The following is a 20,729-nucleotide window of genomic DNA, read 5'->3' as shown; positions in this document are numbered from 1 at the left end:
AAAATATTAGCGCATGTCAACAAAAAATATATCGTTGGATTTGTATTTGAACATAGTTTCAATGATATATTTTTTGGTGACATGCATGAACATTTTGTTAGTTAGATTTATGATTAAAAATTTGCACAGATTACAATGAAGACTAATAAATCAAGACGGAGGTAGTACATACATACCTACGGCTTCTTTTTTTTCATTAAAACTATTAAACAACCTAAGGTCGGCAAGTACAAACATATCTAGTTGCTCCACAAAATGCATCTACATCCCAGAGTCAATAGAGCATTCATAATTAATTCAGGTGACGGCATTCGCATCTTATTACAAAACTGGTATGAAACTACGCTTGTTCGACTAATTGTGCGTCGTAGACTCTAGAGTGGGTGAAAATGCAAAAAAAGAAAGAAAAAAGACTCTAGAGTGGGTACATGTTGATCTCACCTTGGTTTGTCATTGTCATGGTTAGCTAGCTCCTGGTCTAGTTGGCAATTGCCATGAAATGGATGCATGAATGCAAGAATCAGAACAAGCATTGTTATTACTGCCTATTGGCGCATGGGGGCCAGAAGAGCAGACATTAGGGCGGCAAAATGATCAGATTAGAGGATAAGTGCATGTCACACGCAACAACTACATTGGCTACACCCTAATTTATTTCATCTGTTTTGGGACGGTTTGGCGGAGACTCCAACCCGAACAAAGATACATATCTCCTCTCCTGTAATCATCTTCCCTCCTGCCAAGCAGCATAGCTCCACCCTCTTGCCCTCAGCTGAGCAACACAACCCAACACAATTCTCAGGCAGGCGAGCGACACCCCTCACCTCACCAGCGACGACCGTCTCCACGACGTGCGGCGGTGGGCGGAGACGACGGTCGCCGGGGACGAGAGGATGCTCGCGGCCCTCAGCGCGGCGCAGTGGGTGGTGGGCAAGGCGCTGGCCCCTGTGGCCGACGGCTTGCTGGAGGCTTGGGATGCCAGCAAGCGCTTGGGTCTCAACATCGAGGCCCTGAGGATGGAGCTGCTGCTCGTGCAGGCCACGCTCGAGACCGCCAGCCGCAAGCAGATCGACGGCCGGGCCATGGAGGATCTGCTGGGGAAGCTGGGGCGCTCGGCGCACTCCGCCGAGGACTTGCTGGACGAGCTGGACTACTTCCGCATCCACGACGAGCTCCACGACGCGTACGACGCTGCAGACCAGCATGCCAAGGGATGCTTCCATGACCTTGCCCTCAACGCTCGTCACACTGCCTGTTGAGTATATTGTGTACGTGTATATGTGCGTGTAGGGCCCACCTTCCGTTTCCTTGTATAGTTGAGGTTGTGGCCTACCTCTGTACTTATATATACGTGCCTGGTGCACCGATCAATGTATTGCGATTGCACAACCCATAACCTATCTCTCTACATGGTATCTATCGCAGCAAGGTCCTAACCCTAGCCGCCGCCGCCGCCGCGCCTCTGCGCCGCCGCCGCCGCCGCCGCCTCCCGCTGCCGTCACCAGCCGCCACCGCCGCTGCCCTACCCTCGGCCGCCGCCGCCGCCCTGGTAACCGCCGCCGCCGCCCACCCGCCCCGCTCGCCGCCGCCGCCGCCTCCTGTCCCGAGGCCGCCGCCGCCGCCCAACACCGCTTCTGCCTCCTACCCGCGCCGCCCCTCTCTCCCTCCTCCCAACCCGCGCCGCGCCTCATCCCTCCCTGCCACCATGAGCTCCTCCTCCTCCACCGTCTCCAACCCGTTCGCTGGTCCCGATGTCACCCTCGTCCGCGACCTCAACATCCATGAGCGCGTCCCGGTCAAGCTTGACCACACCACCGCCTCCTACTCCGCGTGGAAGCGGTACTTTTCGCTCGTGTTCCGTGAGTACCTCCTTCACGGCCACGTGGACGGCACCGTGGACTCCGCGCTCATGATCCACCACGAGGAGTGGATGATCCTCGACGCCACCATCATCCGTTGGTTCTATCTCACCATCTCCAGCGACATCTTCCACACCGTGGTGAACGACGACGACGACGCTCTCCAACGGAACCGCACCTGGACCCTGGTTCCCCGGCCTCCTCGTGCCAACGTCATCACCGGCAAGTGGGTTTTTCGCCATAAGACCCGCTCAGACGGTTCACTTGAGCGCTACAAGGCTCGCTGGGTGGTCCGCGGTTTCCGCCAGCGCGCTGGAGTTGATTTCACGGAGACGTTCGCCCCGGTTGTCAAACCGGGCACGATCCGCACTGTCCTCCAGCTCGCCGTCTCTCGCGGCTGGCCTGTTCACCAGATGGATGTCTCCAACGCCTTTCTCCACGGCCATCTTGAGGAGCAGGTGTTTTGTGAGCAACCCACCGGCTTCGTCGATGCTTCATTTCCCGGCCATGTGTGCCTGCTGTCGCGCTCTCTCTATGGGCTCAAGCAGGCCCCCCGCGCCTGGTACCAGCGGATCGCCGGGTTTCTTTAGACACTGGGCTTCAGCGTCACTCGCTCGAACGCCTCACTGTTTGTCTATCGCCACAGTGACACGACTGCATATTTGCTGCTTTACGTCGACGACATCATCCTGACAGCCTCCTCTGCAGCCGTTCTCCAGCAGATTACTCTCCGGCTGCGTGACGAGTTTGCTATCAAGGACCTAGGTACTCTACATTATTTCCTTGGCATTAAGGTCGTTCGGCGTCCGGACAGTTTCTTTCTTCATCAACAGAAGTATGCCCATGAGCTTCTTGAGCGCGCTGGCATGCTCAACTGCCATCCTGTTGCTACTCCTGTTGACACGAAGGCCAAGGTTTCTGCTCTCGAGGGTTCGCCTGCGTCGGATGCTCCATTCTACCGGTCTATTGTCGGCGCTCTACAGTACTTGACACTCACCCGCCCGGATCTTCAGTATGCTGTTCAGCAGGTGTGTCTCCACATGCACGCCCCTCGTGACTCTCACTGGACTCTCGTGAAGCGGATCCTTCGCTACATCCGCGGCACGATGTCCCTTGGGTTGACACTCACGACGTCCACTTCTCTGGAGATGGTGGCTTACTCCGATGCAGACTGGGCCGGCTGTCCGGATACTCGTCGGTCCACCTCTGGCTACTGCGTCTACCTCGGTCCTTCTCTCGTCTCGTGGTCGTCCAAGCGACAACCCACGGTTTCGCGCTCTAGCGCGGAGGCTGAGTACCGAGCTGTGGCCAACGCTGTCGCCGAGTGCACCTGGCTTCGACAGTTACTTCAAGAGCTACATCACGATGTCTCCCAGGCTACGGTTGTCTACTGCGACAACGTCTCTGCGGTGTACCTCTCCGCCAACCCCGTTCATCATCGCCGGACTAAACACATCGAGCTGGACATTCACTTTGTGAGCAGGTGGCTATTGGACGCATGCGGGTTCTCCATGTGCCGACCGCTCAGCAGTTCGCTGATGTGATGACGAAAGGACTGCCGACTTCCACCTTTGAGGAGTTCCGTTCCAGTCTCTGCGTCACTGGCGCCGCTTCGACTGCGGGGGGGTGTTGAGTATATTGTGTACGTGTATATGTGCGTGTAGGGCCCACCTCCTGTTTCCTTGTATAGTTGAGGTTGTGGCCCACCTCTGTACTTATATATACGTGCCTGGTGCACCGATCAATGTATTGCGATTGCACAGCCCATAACCTATCTCTCTACACTGCCAAAGCTGTGCTTGGTCTATCCGCGTGCTCATCTGCTGCCTGTTGTCCTGGTGAACCTGGGGAAGTGGAAGGTGCCGGACGACAGGTCAGCTGTTGCATTTGGCCATGTGGTAGTAGGCAGAGGTATCACGGTAATTCTTCCTCAACGCCGAGCACCAATCAAGTTGATGAGGACGGCGGGTGCATGCTCAAGCTCAGTAAACTCCTCCCTTGCTCATATTTGCCGCATGTTCGTGATGATCATTCTGGCCAGCCAACTCACTCCGGCGCGCCACAGAGAGCAACACCAATGCCGGGGTTTAATAGGGTTGATGTCTCTGAAAGAATGAAGCGCATCATAGAGCAACTGCAGCCTGTGCGTACAGAGGTTACCAAGGTTCTGCAGAGTTGTGGCCGTATGACTGTCCCAGATATTGCCAAGAGTCGTCCCATCACCACCGGCCAGAGCATAGAGCCAAAGCTGTATGGGAGGGACCGTATCATGAATAGCATCATGCATGACATGACCAAGGGTAAATACCAGAGCAAGGATCTAACCGTGCTTCCGATTGTCGGTCCAGGGGGGATAGGGAAGACAACTCTGATACAACACACATATAGAAACCAACAAGTTAGAAATCACTTTCAAGTCGTTATTTGGGTATGCGTGTCACTCAAATTCAATTTGAATAAGCTTTTGGAAGAGATCGAAACATACATCCCTCATGTTAAAGGGGAAAAATATGGCAGAGTTGAAGAGCTGATTGAGCAGAGATTAAGATCTAAAAGGTTTTTGCTTGTGCTGGATGATATATGGGAGTTTAGCGACGAGGATGATTGGAAAAGGTTATTGCTGCCACTCAAAACATCACAAGAAAAAGGTAGCATGATCCTACTCACAACTCGGTTTCCAATAATAGCAAAGATGGTTGAAACAACTGATCATATAGAGTTGGAAGGATTAGAATCCGAACAATTTAGAAAGTTATTCCTTAGATTTATCTTTGCTGACGAGCCCTTTAGAAGTGATCATAATTTTTTGCTTGACACTGATAATGGAAAAACTGAAAGGCTCCCCTCTTGCTGCAAAAACTGTTGGTACATTACTGAGAAAGTGCCTTAATTTGCATCATTGGAGAAGAGTTTTAGAAAGCAAAGAATGGGAGAGACGGACCGGTACCAATGACATTATGCCTGCTCTGAAGCTTAGCTATGACTATCTTTCTTTTCATCAACAACAATGTTTCTTCTATTCTGCACTATTTCCAGAAGATCACGAGTATAGTACCACTGAGCTAATCAATTTGTGGATAGGACTAGATATTTTACAACCTGGTACTCAGAATCAAACATTGGAAGATGTAGGTTTAATGAATTTGAATGATCTGGTCACACATGGATTTTTCAAAGAAGAGGAAACTAATGGCCGTGTGCGTTATGTAATGCATGACCTGCTACATGATTTAGCACTAAAGGTTGGGTCTCATGAATGTCTTACTGTACATCATTCTAATGTGGGGTCAGTAGAAATTAAGCCATCCATTCTTCACTTGTCTATAATCATTGATGATGATCATACAATGTCTGATGAAAGCTTTAAGAGCCAATTGAGAAAGTTGAAGACAGGATTGAAGGTTAAAGAATTGCATACTTTGATGTTATTTGGAGAAATGGATGAAAGCTTTGCCCAAATTTTGGATTATTTGTTCAAGGAAGCTAATGCCCTTCGCTTTATCCGTTTGGTTGACATGCCGTCTTTTGTGGGGTCCATATTACCTAACAATTCAGCACTTGTCCACCTACGGTACCTTTGTCTGGGGACAAAGTATACGAGGGAGATACCACTTGCCATTTCTAAGTTCTATCATTTAAGGATTCTAGATCTTGGATGGTGGCATGGCTGTTGTGATTTGTCGAAAGACTTGAGCAACCTTGCAAAATTGCGTCGTTTTTATACCCCAAGTGATGAGCTTCATTCTCATATTTATAATGTGGGGAAACTTACACTCTTAGAAGAGTTGAAGGTATTTAAAGTCAATAAAGAAAGTGAAGGATTTGAGCCAGAGAACCTAGAGCATTTGACCGAACTAAGGGAGTTTGGCATGTATAACCTTGAGAATATACACACCAAAGAAGAAGCAACCAAAGCAAAACTGATTGAAAAAAACTACTTGGAGAGGTTAACATTAGATTGGGATACTGAGCGGTCTAATAACGAGTCTGATGTGGAAGGGGTGGTTCTCGAGAGCCTTGAACCACATAGATATCTTCAAGAGTTGTCTATTAGAGGGCATGTGTAACACCCCGGTGTAATGATGCTACAGTAACCCCTGGGGTTAAGTTAATCTTTTTGCTAAACATGTGCCTGATCATTATTGTCTCATGTTCTTTCACATTCCAGTTGAATTCAAATTCAAATTTTTGTCTGAAATTCAAAATGCTCAGACATGAAAACAAAAATGTTCATCATGTGCAGAATATTCCACAACTAATATTGGTGGTGAACCAACATTTTTGCAAAAAGGTTTGAGTGGCCTAAGCTACTTCAAACAGTGGCCTAAGAAATAAATTAAATGCCTTTTTAATTTATGAAAATGGCAAACTATTTCTAAAGCCTCACAATCTTTTTTGGCAGTGCCTAATAATTCTTTGAGATTATTTTGTCCAATGGCATAATTTTTTGCAAAGTCTTTATTGGCTAAAAGAAAAAGAAAAGAAAATGCAAAAGCTGTTTACAAAAAAAAGGAAAGGAACCCCCCCCCCTCAACTGGGCCGACTGGCCAGCTGGCCACCGTGCCCCCCTATGGGCCTCGGCCCACCTCAACCCCGCCGGCCCAGTCGCCCCCCAGGTCGGCCCACCCGTCGCCCCTTATCCCCCCACCCGACAGAAACCCTAACCACTATCCCCACTTCCCCCCACGAACCCCACCCACGCCTCGAACCCCCCTCGCCCTCTCCGCCTCTCCCTCTCCCACTCCTTCGTTCTGGAGAGGAGTCCGACGCGGTCGCCGCCGTGCCTCGCCCGTCCTCGCGGCCATCGAGCGTCGTTCGCCTCGCCATCGTGCCCATCGTCTCTGCCGTCGTCGTCTACCCCGTCCCCGTCCGTGAGCGCGAGCCGGGAGCCATTGCGGGGTGCGGATCGAGCCGCCCCCTTTCGCCTCTGTCGCCGGCGAACTCCGTCGTCTCCGGCAACTGCTGCTGCTACTAATCTTACACCGGGCCACCTTGTGCCTCCCCGGTGAGCTCTCCTACCTTCTCCCTCTCCTTGCCTACTTGGCGCGCCCCCTAGCTGCTTCCCCACGTGCGCCCGAACGCAGCGCCGCGGAGCTCGTCGCCGGCGAGACTCCGGTGACCTTTTGGTCACGGGCTCAAGCCCGTTGGACTCGCCGCACCACGGGGATCCTCCCCAGCCCTTCCTTTCGTTCCGTAGCACGCTGCTTCGCCTTCGCCATCACACGCCCGAAGGTCGTCGCCGCCTTTTCCGTCGCCGGCGATGCTCCGGTCGTCCCCGACGCCAGTCATCGTCACCATCGTGTGCGCAGTGCCGGGCCGCGCCCTTAGGTCCAAGCCGTAGGTCCGGAGGCCCCCTGTAGCGCGGCTCCGGCCAACTCCGGCGAGGCGCTGCCGTCGCCTTGGTCGCCGGAGCCCTCCCCGGCGCAGCCACCAACATGGATGCGTGGGCCCCATCACCTGAGTCACTGACGCTGGGCCCCACGGGACCCTGTTGACTGGTTTGACCAGTCAACATGCTGACTGGGCTTCTCTGTGACACTGACGTGCGGGCCCCACCACGTAATTAGATTAACTAAACCGGTTTTATAAATAAAACTAATTAGTTAACCTAACCAGTCACTGACTGCTGGGGCCCACGCCCCCTAACTAACCCTGTTAGCTTAGTTAAGCCTCTGTTAGACAGAGAGGCTGACAGGTGGGTCCCACCTGTTAGTTTGACTGGTCAGCAGAGCTGACGCAATGCTGACATCACTACTGGCGCAATAAACCTTTTCTGCTTTTAAAATAATTCAAAAATTGGTTTAAACTTTGAAAATCCGTAACTTTTAAACCGTAACTCGGATGAAAATGTTTTCTATATGAAAGTTGCTCAGAAAAATCCAACGAATCCGAATATGCGGTCCGTTCATCTGTCACATGCCCCTAGCATGCTGAACATGGAACTTTCCTCCTCCGGTCATCTGTCTGACACAGGTCCGGAACCGGGAACACCTTCCCGGTTGTTTTCCCCCTTCACCTATAACGTCTAGGACCGTGTTAGAGCACGCTTAGCGCTACGTATCGTCATGTCATGCTTAGTGTTACCTCTGTTTGCTATGTATTTACTGTTTCTTCCCCCTCTTCTCTCCGGTAGACCCCGAGGCCGCTGATGCCCCGGTGATCGACTACGTCGTCGACAACGACCCCTTCTTGCCAGAGCAACCAGGCAAGCCCCCCCTTTGATCATCCCGATATCGCCCATTCCATTCTCTCATGCTTGCATTAGATTTTGCTATTGTTATTGTTTGCTCCTATTCTGATGCATAGCCTTCTTTTGTAACCTGCTTATTGTTACCTTACCTACTTATCCTAAACTGCTTAGTATAGGTTGGTTAGTGATCCATCAGTGACCCCCACCTTGTCCTTGTTGCCCCTGCTTCATCATTGAAGACCCGATCAACGGGATCGAAGACCAGGCCCCGACACCGCACATCACTTTCCCCTTAGTTGCTCGACACTACTGGGTTACTATCGAGTGCCGAGGGTGAGACCTCTACAACACTTCTGATGTTAACCCTGTAGTGTAGCTATTCGGTCGTGGTCATCGAGGGTGATTTCCTCTTTAACCACTTCCGATACGACTCTGTCGTGCAACCCCTCAAGTGTGAACCGAGGGTGATTCCTCTACGTTCACCTTGATGATTACATTGAGTGGAACCCACCGAGGGTGATTCCTTGGGTTTTCCTCTTGATGTTTGGACACACGGATACTTGGACTTTACAACTGTTACTTGGAAAGTGATGTGGAGACGGGTTGACCTGGAAGGTGCCCGTGAGATAATTACGAGGCGTGGCCGGGCATTCTTAGCCATTGCCGCAAGTCCTCGAGACGGGGCAACGGGGTCACATCTTTCGTGAGTCTCTGCTTGTTACCGCGCGTTCCTAATCCACTACGATTTGGATATTTGATCCGAGGGGCCTCTGGCCAGATAGCACTAACCATCACGTGGGCATAGTATGGGCGTTCTGCGTCGTGTACATCAGCCGAAGCTTAATAGACGTCAGCGACGGAGCGGCGCGCGCCGGGTTGGACTGGTAAGCTCCTGCCTTTTTAGGGAGGTAGCTAGGTCTGCTCACCGGCCGCCCACGCAACGTGCAGGAGTTCCCGGGGAGATGGCCCATGACCCCTGGGGACATAGGTTTAGTCCGGTGTGCTGGCCTCTCTATTAAGCCTAGGTCGGGTTGCGGCGTATTGTTTGGCCGAGGCCGGGCATGACCCTGGAAAGTGTGTCCGGCCGGAGTCAATCGAGCATGGTGGGTAAGTTGGTGCACCCCTGCAGGGAAGAACTAATCTATGCATAGCCTGTCCTACGGTAACAGACACTTGGAGTTGTATCCCGATCGATACAACTAGAACTGGATACTTGTGATGAGAACTGGATGGTGATGAGGATTTGATTGTGATTATAACTGGATAGTATGGCTCTGGGATTGCTTTCTCGCAGGGAGTCGAGAAAGGATCTCTGGCCGAGGTTGATAACACTACTACCGCTTTACTTTATGCTACTCTACTCCCTCTTGTTTGCTGCAAGATGGTGGTTTCCAGAAGATGCTAGTCTTCGATAGGACTAGGCCTTCTCCCTATTCTGGCATTTCTGCAGCCCAGTCCACATATACAGCCTTCCTTTGATAATGTTGCATATGTAGTGTAGATCCTTGCTTGCGAGTACTTTGGATGAGTACTCACGGTTGCTTTGCTCCCCCTTTTCCCCCTTCTTTCTTCTTTCTGGTTGTTGCAACCAGATGGTGGAGTCCAGGAGCCAGATGCCACCTTTGACGACGACTGCTACCCCGAGGGTGCCTACTACCACGTGACGGACGCCGACGACCAAGAGTAGTTAGGAGGCTCCCAGGCAGGAGGCCTTGCCTTTTCGATCGTTGTTGTTTTGTGCTAGCCTTCTTAAGGCAAACTTGTTTAACTCATGTCTGTACTCAGATTTTGTTGCTTCCGCTGACTCGTTTGTATTCAAGCTGATGTATTCGAGCCCTCGAGGCCCCTGGCTTGTAATATAAAGCTTGTATTATTTTAAATTGTGTCTAGAGTTGTGTTGTGATATCTTCCTGTGAGTCCTTGATCTTGGTCATACACATTTGCGTGTATGATTAGTGTACGATTGAATCAAGGGCGTCACAAGTTGGTATCAGAGCCGACTGCCTGTAGGTAGCCCCCTTTCCAACTCCTTGGCCGACGTTGAGTCTAGTCACTGAAAACTTTTACTAACATTGGCTGTGTGGCTTACGGGCCCACGTCGCCATTGGGTGGTATTAGGATCTTTTACTCCTCGTCTATACTCTGGGACTCTGAACTCTCTTCTACTCGGGTTAAATGAATTTACTAACATTAGGATCCCGTGACCACATTCACCCCGAAGTTGGATGAAGCCATAGTTATTCCTTAGAATAGCTTTTTGAGTAGTGCACACCCTGTTGTGTTGACTACGGAGTGGAATCCATCGTACCTCCTTCATTATGCATGTTTTCATCATGAATGATCCTTATCTTTGCAAATGCTCAATGCTGAACTACCCCTGTTACATGTTAGCAGGATGGTTAGACCCGCTGGTCGTGGCTGTGGTGCCAACGACCCACCACCGGCTGAATTCTTTACTGGAATGAGGCAACATTTTGAGTTAACTCGCCAGTTCATGGAAGGAATGATGGCTCAGTTTCCTCGTCCGAACATGAATCAACATCCAACCCGAGTAACTCTGCAGGACTTCATGCGCCTCAACCCATCTATCTACCGCAGCTCAACTCAACCCCTTGATGCTGATGACTGGCTCCGCGACATCACATATGAAATGGAGTCTGCTAGTGTTGCCCCTGCCAGCTATGTCACCTTCGCATCTTTCTTTCTGAAGGGTCCTGCTGCTCAATGGTGGGACAGCCACAGGCGTACCCTACCTGCTGGAACGGTCATTACTTGGCCGGATTTCCAAGCTGCCTTCCGTGCCCGTTTCATTCCTCAGGGAACCATGGACAGGAAGAAGCGAGAGTTCCGCAACCTCACCCAAGGCAACAAGACTGTAGATGCTTATCAACGGGAATTTCTGGACTTGTCACGTTATGCTGAAGAAGACATTGCAACTGATGCTCATAAGCAAGAGAAGTTTCGTGATGGACTTCACCCTGATATTAAGCTAGCATTACTCGTTCATGACTTTGCCGACTTCGCCACCTTGGTGAACAAGGCTATTCAGGTTGAGACTGGTCTTCAGGAACACCAGGGATCCCTCAGGCGTAGCCGTGATGCTGGCCCATCTTCGGGCCCGTCAGCGCAGAAGCGTCGGATATGGATTCCCCACAACATGTATCGTCCAACTGCACCTACGCCAAGACAGTCCTATGCTGCACCTCGTCTGCCTCCTCCACCAGAGAGGCAGCCTCTTCGAGTTATACCATCCCAAGCTCCTGCTCCTGATCCCAATGATGGTCTGTGCTTCAGATGTGGCCGCCCCGGCCACCTTGCTAAAGAGTGCACTCAGAAAAAGAGCCAGCTGGCTCTACCTTCAAATGGCCGTAACAATCAGCCCTATAACAACAATGCCAGACCTTATGGTCGTGGGCATGCTAATCATGTTGATCTGAATGAAGCTCAAGACCAGCCTGCCACTGTGATGGGTACTCTTCTCGTTAATTCAGTACCAGCTGCTGTTTTATTCGATACAGGAGCATCGCATTCTTTCGTATCAGAAGATTTTGCATTCATGCATGGCATTAAATACGAAGAGATGCACACTCCACTAGTGGTAAAAACCCCTGCGGGCCAATGCCAAACCTCCATGATTAGCCACAACGTTTCAGTTGAAATCGAAGGGTTGGAATTCTTTGCATCCCCCATTATTCTGAAGTCTTCCAATATTGACCTAATTCTGGGAATGGATTGGTTGAAAGCACATACGGCTTCTATCGTTTGTGCCTCTAAAACCGTCCATCTTCTACACCCTTCAGATGAGATAGTAAGCTACAATGCTCGTCTGGTTCGAAACGCTGAAGCACGACTTTATGTGCTGAATGCGTTGAACGCGGCACCTCTTGAGGGAATTGAAAAGATTCCAGTCGTCCGCGACTTCCGAGACGTATTTCCAGAAGAACTTCCAGGAATACCCCCTGCCCGGGCTGTCGAGTTCGTCATCGACTTGAAACCAGGCACCGTTCCTATTGCAAAACGACCCTACAAGATGCCACCTCATGAACTCCTTGAGCTTAAGGAGGAAATCGACAAATCTCTTCACAAGGGTTTCATTCGTCCAAGTTCCTCTGCTTGGGGAGCACCTTCTCTCTTCGTCAAGAAGAAGGACGGTACGAACCGTTTGGTCCAAGACTATCGTCCTATCAACCAAGCTACAATTCAAAACAAATATCCCCTCCCTCGGATCAATGATCTGTATGATCAACTGGCTGGTTCATCAATATTCTCTAAACTCGACTTGAGGTTGGGTTACCACCAGATCCGTGTTCGTGAAGAGGATATTCCAAAGACCGCATTTGTGACTCGTTATGGTTCTTACGAGTACACCGTCATGTCATTCGGTTTAACCAATGCTCCAGCTACATTCTCTCGTCTGATGAACTATATATTCATGGATTACCTCGACAAGTTCGTCGTAGTCTATCTGGATGATATACTGGTATATTCGAAGAATAAAGAAGAACATGCTGAACATCTTCGTCTTGTTCTGGAGAAGCTTCGAGAGCATCAACTTTATGCCAAGTATTCCAAATGTGAATTCTGGTTACCCGAAGTCACCTACCTTGGTCATGTTATCTCCAAGGATGGTATTGCCGTCAACCCAGAGCGCGTTCAGGCTATTCTTGACTGGACCCCTCCAAAGACTGTCAAGCAAGTCAGAAGCTTTCTCGGACTGGCCAGCTATTGTCGCCGCTTTGTCGAGAACTTCTCCAAGATCGCCAAGCCACTGACTAATCTGCTTCACAAAGGCGTTAAGTTCGATTGGACAGACAAATGTCAGGAAAGTTTCCAGGCACTCAAGGATAAACTGACTTCTGCCCCAGTGCTTGCTCCCCCTGATTCTCGCAAGGACTTTGTCATCTATTGTGACGCTTCACGTCAAGGATTAGGCTGTGTTCTAATGCAAGAGCGCAGGGTGATTGCCTATGCCTCCCGTCAAGTGCGTCCTCACGAAGAAAACTACCCGGTTCATGACCTTGAGCTTGCAGCGGTTATCTTTGCATTGAAGCTATGGCGACAATACCTTCTCGGTAATCGTTGTGAGATCTTCACTGATCATCAGAGTCTGAAGTACCTGTTTACTCAGCCAGATCTGAATCTCCGTCAGCAGCGATGGATGGAAGCTATTGCTGACTACAACTGCGGTATATCTTATACACCTGGCAAGGCTAATGTAATGGCCGATGCCCTAAGCCGAAAGTCTTATTGCAATAATCACCAGGTCTACAAAGCTCAACCCCGCCTTTATGAAGAGCTATGCAAGCTGAACCTTCAACTAGTTCCACAGGGTTCTCTGAATAACCTTGTTTTGGAACCAACTCTTCTGAAAGCAATCAAGTCTGCTCAAGCCAAAGATGCTCATGTTGATCTGATGAAAAAGGATCTTGCCTTAGAGAAATCCAGAGATTTCTCACTTGGTGAAGATGGAACCTTATACTTCAGACATCGCATTGTCGTACCCCGGTTCGAGCTTATGACAGAGAAGGTGATGAAAGAAGTGCATGACACCCCTCTCTCTATTCATCCGGGAAGTACCAAGATGTATCTAGACATCCGTCAGAAGTACTGGTGGTCTAAAATGAAGCAAGACATTGCCCGATATATCGAAGAATGTGACGTTTGCCGTCGCGTCAAAGCAGAACATCAGAAACCGGCTGGACTTCTGCAACCGCTTCCGATTCCTGAATGGAAGTGGGATAAGATTCAAATGGACTTCGTCACTGGCCTTCCCAAGTCTCAGAAAGGTAACGATGCTATCTTTGTCGTCATTGACCAATTCTCGAAGGTTGCTCACTTTCTGCCAGTCAAGGAGACTATCACTGCTAGTCAATTGGCAACCTTGTATATCTCCCGAATTGTGTCACTCCACGGCATTCCGAAGGAGATCAGTTCAGACCGCGGCAGTATTTTCACTTCTAAGTTCTGGGATAGTTTCCAAGAGGCAATGGGAACTCATATTACCTGGAGCACTGCTTATCATCCCCAATCCCAAGGCCAAGTCGAGCGAGTCAATCAAATTCTTGAAGACATGCTTCGAGCTTGTGTTATTTCTTTCGGCAAGAAGTGGGAAGAATCTCTCCCTTATGCGGAGTTCTCTTATAACAACAGCTATCAAGCCAGCTTGAAGATGGCACCCTTTGAAGTGCTTTATGGACGTAAGTGCCGAACCCCTCTGAATTGGTCAGAAACTGGGGAACGAGCACTCATTGGTCCGGACATTATTCAACAAGCTGAAGAGCAGGTTCGCATTGTCCGGGATAATCTCAAGGCGGCCCAATCCCGCCAGAAGAGCAACTATGACCGGAAACACTGGGGTTCAACTTATCAACCTGGTGAACAAGCTTATCTGCGTGTCACTCCTTTGAGAGGCACTCATCGGTTCGGAGTCAAGGGAAAGTTAGCTCCTCGCTACATTGGTCCCTTCCGTATTCTCGCCCGTCGTGGACTGGTGGCTTATCAACTGGAGTTGCCACCTCAGTTCTCTCACGTTCATGACGTCTTCCATGTGTCGCAACTTCGTCGATGCTTCAAGGATCCGGAACGTGAAGTGGATCCGGAATTGATTGAAATTCAAGATGATCTCACATACGAGGAGCATCCGATCTGCATTCTTGAAGAAGCTGAATGTCGAACCCGCTAGAAGGTTACTAAGTTCCTCAAGGTGCAATGGTCGAATCATACTAAAGAGGAAGCCACTTGGGAACGCGAAGATAACCTCCGGGCTGAATACCCCGATCTTTTCCCTTCTACCTCTTAATTCTCGGGACGAGAATTTCTTTTAGAGGAGGAGAGTTGTAACACCCCGGTGTAATGATGCTACAGTAACCCCTGGGGTTAAGTTAATCTTTTTGCTAAACATGTGCCTGATCATTATTGTCTCATGTTCTTTCACATTCCAGTTGAATTCAAATTCAAATTTTTGTCTGAAATTCAAAATGCTCAGACATGAAAACAAAAATGTTCATCATGTGCAGAATATTCCACAACTAATATTGGTGGTGAACCAACATTTTTGCAAAAAGGTTTGAGTGGCCTAAGCTACTTCAAACAGTGGCCTAAGAAATAAATTAAATGCCTTTTTAATTTATGAAAATGGCAAACTATTTCTAAAGCCTCACAATCTTTTTTGGCAGTGCCTAATAATTCTTTGAGATTATTTTGTCCAATGGCATAATTTTTTGCAAAGTCTTTATTGGCTAAAAGAAAAAGAAAAGAAAATGCAAAAGCTGTTTACAAAAAAAAAGGAAAGGAAACCCCCCCCCCCCTCAACTGGGCCGACTGGCCAGCTGGCCACCGTGCCCCCCTATGGGCCTCGGCCCACCTCAACCCCGCCGGCCCAGTCGCCCCCCAGGTCGGCCCACCCGTCGCCCCTTATCCCCCCACCCGACAGAAACCCTAACCACTATCCCCACTTCCCCCCACGAACCCCACCCACGCCTCGAACCCCCCTCGCCCTCTCCGCCTCTCCCTCTCCCACTCCTTCGTTCTGGAGAGGAGTCCGACGCGGTCGCCACCGTGCCTCGCCCGTCCTCGCGGCCATCGAGCGCCGTTCGCCTCGCCATCGTGCCCATCGTCTCTGCCGTCGTCGTCTACCCCGTCCCCGTCTGTGAGCGCGAGCCGGGATCCACTGCGGGGTGCGGATCGAGCCGCCCCCTTTCGCCTCTGTCGCCGGCGAACTCCGTCGTCTCCGGCAACTGCTGCTGCTACTAATCTTACACCGGGCCACCTTGTGCCTCCCCGGTGAGCTCTCCTACCTTCTCCCTCTCCTTGCCTACTTGGCGCGCCCCCTAGCTGCTTCCCCACGTGCGCCCGAACGCAGCGCCGCGGAGCTCGTCGCCGGCGAGACTCCGGTGACCTTTTGGTCACGGGCTCAAGCCCGTTGGACTCGCCGCACCACGGGGATCCTCCCCAGCCCTTCCTTTCGTTCCGTAGCACGCTGCTTCGCCTTCGCCATCACACGCCCGAAGGTCGTCGCCGCCTTTTCCGTCACCGGCGATGCTTCGGTCGTCCCCGACGCCAGTCATCGTCACCATCGTGTGCGCGCTGCCGGGCCGCGCCCTTAGGTCCAAGCCGTAGGTCCGGAGGCCCCCTGTAGCGCGGCTCCGGCCAACTCCGGCGAGGCGCCGCTGTCGCCTTGGTCGCCGGAGCCCTCCCCGGCGTAGCCACCAACATGGATGTGTGGGCCCCATCACCTGAGTCACTCACGCTGGGCCCCACGGGACCCTGTTGACTGGTTTGACCAGTCAACATGCTGACTGGGCTTCTCTGTGACACTGACGTGCGGGCCCCACCACGTAATTAGATTAACTAAACCGGTTTTATAAATAAAACTAATTAGTTAACCTAACCAGTCACTGACTGCTGGGGCCCACGCCCCCTAACTAACCCTGTTAGCTTAGTTAAGCCTCTGTTAGACAGAGAGGCTGACAGGTGGGTCCCACCTGTCAGTTTGACTGGTCAGCAGAGCTGACGCAATGCTGACGTCACTACTGGCGCAATAAACCTTTTCTGCTTTTAAAATAATTCAGAAATTGGTTTAAACTTTGAAAATCCGTAACTTTTAAACCGTAACTCGGATGAAAATGTTTTCTATATGAAAGTTGCTCAGAAAAATCCAACGAATCCGAATATGCGGTCCGTTCATCTGTCACATGCCCCTAGCATGCTGAACATGGAACTTTCCTCCTCCGGTCATCTGTCTGACACAGGTCCGGAACCGGGAACACCTTCCCGGTTGTTTTCCCCCTTCACCTATAACGTCTAGGACCGCGTTAGAGCACGCTTAGCGCTACGTATCGTCATGTCATGCTTAGTGTTACCTCTGTTTGCTATGTATTTACTGTTTCTTCCCCCTCTTCTCTCCGGTAGACCCCGAGGCCGATGATGCCCCGGTGATCGACTACGTCGTCGACAATGACCCCTTCTTGCCAGAGCAACCAGGCAAGCCCCCCCTTTGATCATCCCAATATCGCCCATTCCATTCTCTCATGCTTGCATTAGATTTTGCTATTGTTATTGTTTGCTCCTATTCTGATGCATAGCCTTCTTTTGTAACCTGCTTATTGTTACCTTACCTACTTATCCTAAACTGCTTAGTATAGGTTGGTTAGTGATCCATCAGTGACCCCCACCTTGTCCTTGTTGCCCCTGCTTCATCATTGAAGACCCGATCAACGGGATCGAAGACCAGGCCCCGACACCGCACATCACTTTCCCCTTAGTTGCTCGACACTACTGGGTTACTATCGAGTGCCAAGGGTGAGACCTCTACAACACTTCTGATGTTAACCCTGTAGTGTAGCTATTCGGTCGTGGTCATCGAGGGTGATTTCCTCTTTAACCACTTCCGATACGACTCTGTCGTGCAACCCCTCAAGTGTGAACCGAGGGTGATTCCTCTACGTTCACCTTGATGATTACATTGAGTGGAACCCACCGAGGGTGATTCCTTGGGTTTTCCTCTTGATGTTTGGACACACGGATACTTGGACTTTACAACTGTTACTTGGAAAGTGATGTGGAGACGGGTTGACCTGGAAGGTGCCCGTGAGATAATTACGAGGCGTGGCCGGGCATTCTTAGCCCTTGCCGCAAGTCCTCGAGACGGGGCAACGGGGTCACATCTTTCGTGAGTCTCTGCTTGTTACCGCGTGTTCCTAATCCACTACGATTTGGATATTTGATCCGAGGGGCCTCTGGCCTGATAGCACTAACCAGCACGTGGGCATAGTATGGGCGTTCTGCGTCGTGTACATCAGCCGAAGCTTAATAGACGTCAGCGACGGAGCGGCGCGCGCCGGGTTGGACTGGTAAGCTCCTGCCTTTTTAGGGAGGTAGCTAGGTCTGCTCACCGGCCGCCCACGCAACGTGCAGGAGTTCCCGGGGAGATGGCCCATGACCCCTGGGGGCATAGGTTTAGTCCGGCGTGCTGGCCTCTCTATTAAGCCTAGGTCGGGTTGCGGCGTATTGTTTGGCCGAGGCCGGGCATGACCCTGGAAAGTGTGTCCGGCCGGAGTCAATCGAGCGTGGTGGGTAAGTTGGTGCACCCCTGCAGGGAAGAACTAATCTATGCATAGCCTGTCCTACGGTAACGGACACTTGGAGTTGTATCCCGATCGATACAACTAGAACTGGATACTTGTGATGAGAACTGGATGGTGATGAGGATTTGATTGTGATTATAACTGGATAGTATGGCTCTGGGATTGCTTTCTCGCAGGGAGTCGAGAAAGGATCTCTGGCCGAGGTTGATAACACTACTACCGCTTTACTTTATGCTACTCTACTCCCTCTTGTTTGCTGCAAGATGGTGGTTTCCAGAAGATGCTAGTCTTCGATAGGACTAGGCCTTCTCCCTATTCTGGCATTTCTGCAGCCCAGTCCACATATACAGCCTTCCTTTGATAATGTTGCATATGTAGTGTAGATCCTTGCTTGCGAGTACTTTGGATGAGTACTCACGGTTGCTTTGCTCCCCCTTTTCCCCCTTCTTTCTTCTTTCTGGTTGTTGCAACCAGATGGTGGAGTCCAGGAGCCAGATGCCACCTTTGACGATGACTGCTACCCCGAGGGTGCCTACTACCACGTGACGGACGCCGACGACCAAGAGTAGTTAGGAGGCTCCCAGGAGGAGGCCTTGCCTTTTCGATCGTTGTTGTTTTGTGCTAGCCTTCTTAAGGCAAACTTGTTTAACTCATGTATGTACTCAGATTTTGTTGCTTCCGCTGACTCGTTTGTATTCAAGCTGATGTATTCGAGCCCTCGAGGCCCCTGGCTTGTAATATAAAGCTTGTATTATTTTAAATTGTGTCTAGAGTTGTGTTGTGATATCTTCCCATGAGTCCTTGATCTTGGTCGTACACATTTGCGTGTATGATTAGTGTACGATTGAATCAAGGGCGTCACAGCATGGATGCCCTTCTTGTCCAACATGGCTGGGTGATAAGCTCACTGTTGAAGCTCTTCAATCTCTTCATCTCGTCGGCGTTTCTTGGCAGTGTCTCCCTTCTTTTGGGAAGATGTGGGATCTTCATACATTAATATTGAAGCATATTGCGGCAATGAAGGTGTTTGTTATAGAGCAAACCTTTTGTGGGCTAAGAAGGCTTGAACTTGTTGGATTGGCAAATTTTGAGAAGTGGGTACCAATACCATCAGAGGATGTTCATCATATGTTTCCTCTTTTGCAAGTACTGGTTATTAGAGACTGCCCTAAACTCTTGGAGTTGCCATTTTCAAACCGCATTGTGTACCCACTAGATCAAGACCGGAACATTGATTGGTTTCCCAAATTGCAAGAGCTTCAGATAGAGAACTGTCCGGAATTCTTGTCAGTGGCTCATATCCCCTGGACTGAAACTCTTCATTCTGTAAAAATACGAGGCGTAAATCTACTGGAGAAGCTTGAGTACTCAAAATCATCCTACAGGGTAGGATTGGAGGTTGTTGGAAAGGGTGATCTACAGGTGTTAGATCAGGTGTTAGCGTTCAATAACCTGGCAGGTCTTGAGCAGCTGATGCTATCCGCCGGCTCGTTTTCCTCTCCTTGCTGCTTCCTTTTCCCGCCCTCTCTGCAATACCTTATTATCTCCGGTGTGGAAGGTATGGGGACACTGGAGCCGCTCTCAAACCTCACCTCTCTCACCCGATTAGTATTGGAGAACTGTGGAGAGGATCAAAGCTGCAAGGGTCTAGGGCCTCTCCTTGCCGCCGGGGGACAGCTCAGGGAGTTACTCGTCTATGGCAGCCCTAGATTCTTTGTTGGATGGGATCCCAATCCCAGGCGGGTGCTGCAGGATGGAGGAGGAGAAGGGCATGAGCTGCTCGCTTCCTCCCCGAATTCATCCAAACTGCAGGAGCTTTGTACGAATGAGGCCATGGGACTCCTTGCTGCGCCCATCTGCAGCTTCTGATAAATCCTCTGGATCACTAGGTTAGATTAGATCCGGTAAACCTACCTTCTGCCTTGCCTTGCGAGGAACTCCCGGTGCCGGTCATGGTGACGGTGGCCGGTGATGGCAGAGAGTGGATGGTGGCGGTGGTGGAGCTTCCCGTGAGCACCACGCTAACCCTAGATCGGTAGGGATTGTAGGTGGGTTTGTGGCAGCGATTAACCTCGTAACTCGTGCCCTGGGCCCCACTTCTGTTTATATAGCGCGGGTCACAGGGGCCCACCAACCATATTGAGGGTTGGGCGCCCCCGATCAGGGCGCGGATCTAAGGGCCCGGTGGGCCGTTGGGCCCACACGGAGGAGATCAACCTAACATTCTCCCCCTTGATCTCAACTTTACTTTTAACCTTATACTTTCTAGTTTATTTGTTTCATCACATATTGGTACATAGAGCATGTTTCATCATCACAGCTTAATTGCCGATAGAATCATATAGCTACAACATACGTTTTGTTCAGAAACAAATTATGTTCCTTTTGGGCCTATCCAGGAATCATAAGGCTTTCCCTTAAACCCATGCCGGCTAAGTGTTCCTTGAACACATTGGGTGGTAAGCCTTTCGTTAGCGGATCCGCAAGCATATCCTTTGTCCTTATATGCTCGAGTCTTATAGTGTGATCCTGGATTTTATCTTTCACAACATAATACTTTATTTCTATTGTTTTGGCAGCATTACTCGACTTGTT

At 50.5% G+C, this 20,729-nt stretch overlaps 1 pseudogene; it reads left to right on the top strand.

Moving 5' to 3' along the window:
* Positions 1-780: 780 nt before the first annotated feature.
* On the top strand, positions 781-20,003 carry LOC123152979 (putative disease resistance protein RGA3; annotated as a pseudogene).
* The last annotated feature ends 726 nt before the right edge of the window (positions 20,004-20,729 follow it).

Source organism: Triticum aestivum, chromosome 7A, assembly GCF_018294505.1.
Source record: "Triticum aestivum cultivar Chinese Spring chromosome 7A, IWGSC CS RefSeq v2.1, whole genome shotgun sequence".
Lineage (NCBI taxonomy): Eukaryota > Viridiplantae > Streptophyta > Magnoliopsida > Poales > Poaceae > Triticum > Triticum aestivum.
Note: the sequence above shows the minus strand (reverse complement) of the source record. Positions and strands in the feature narration are given on the sequence as shown.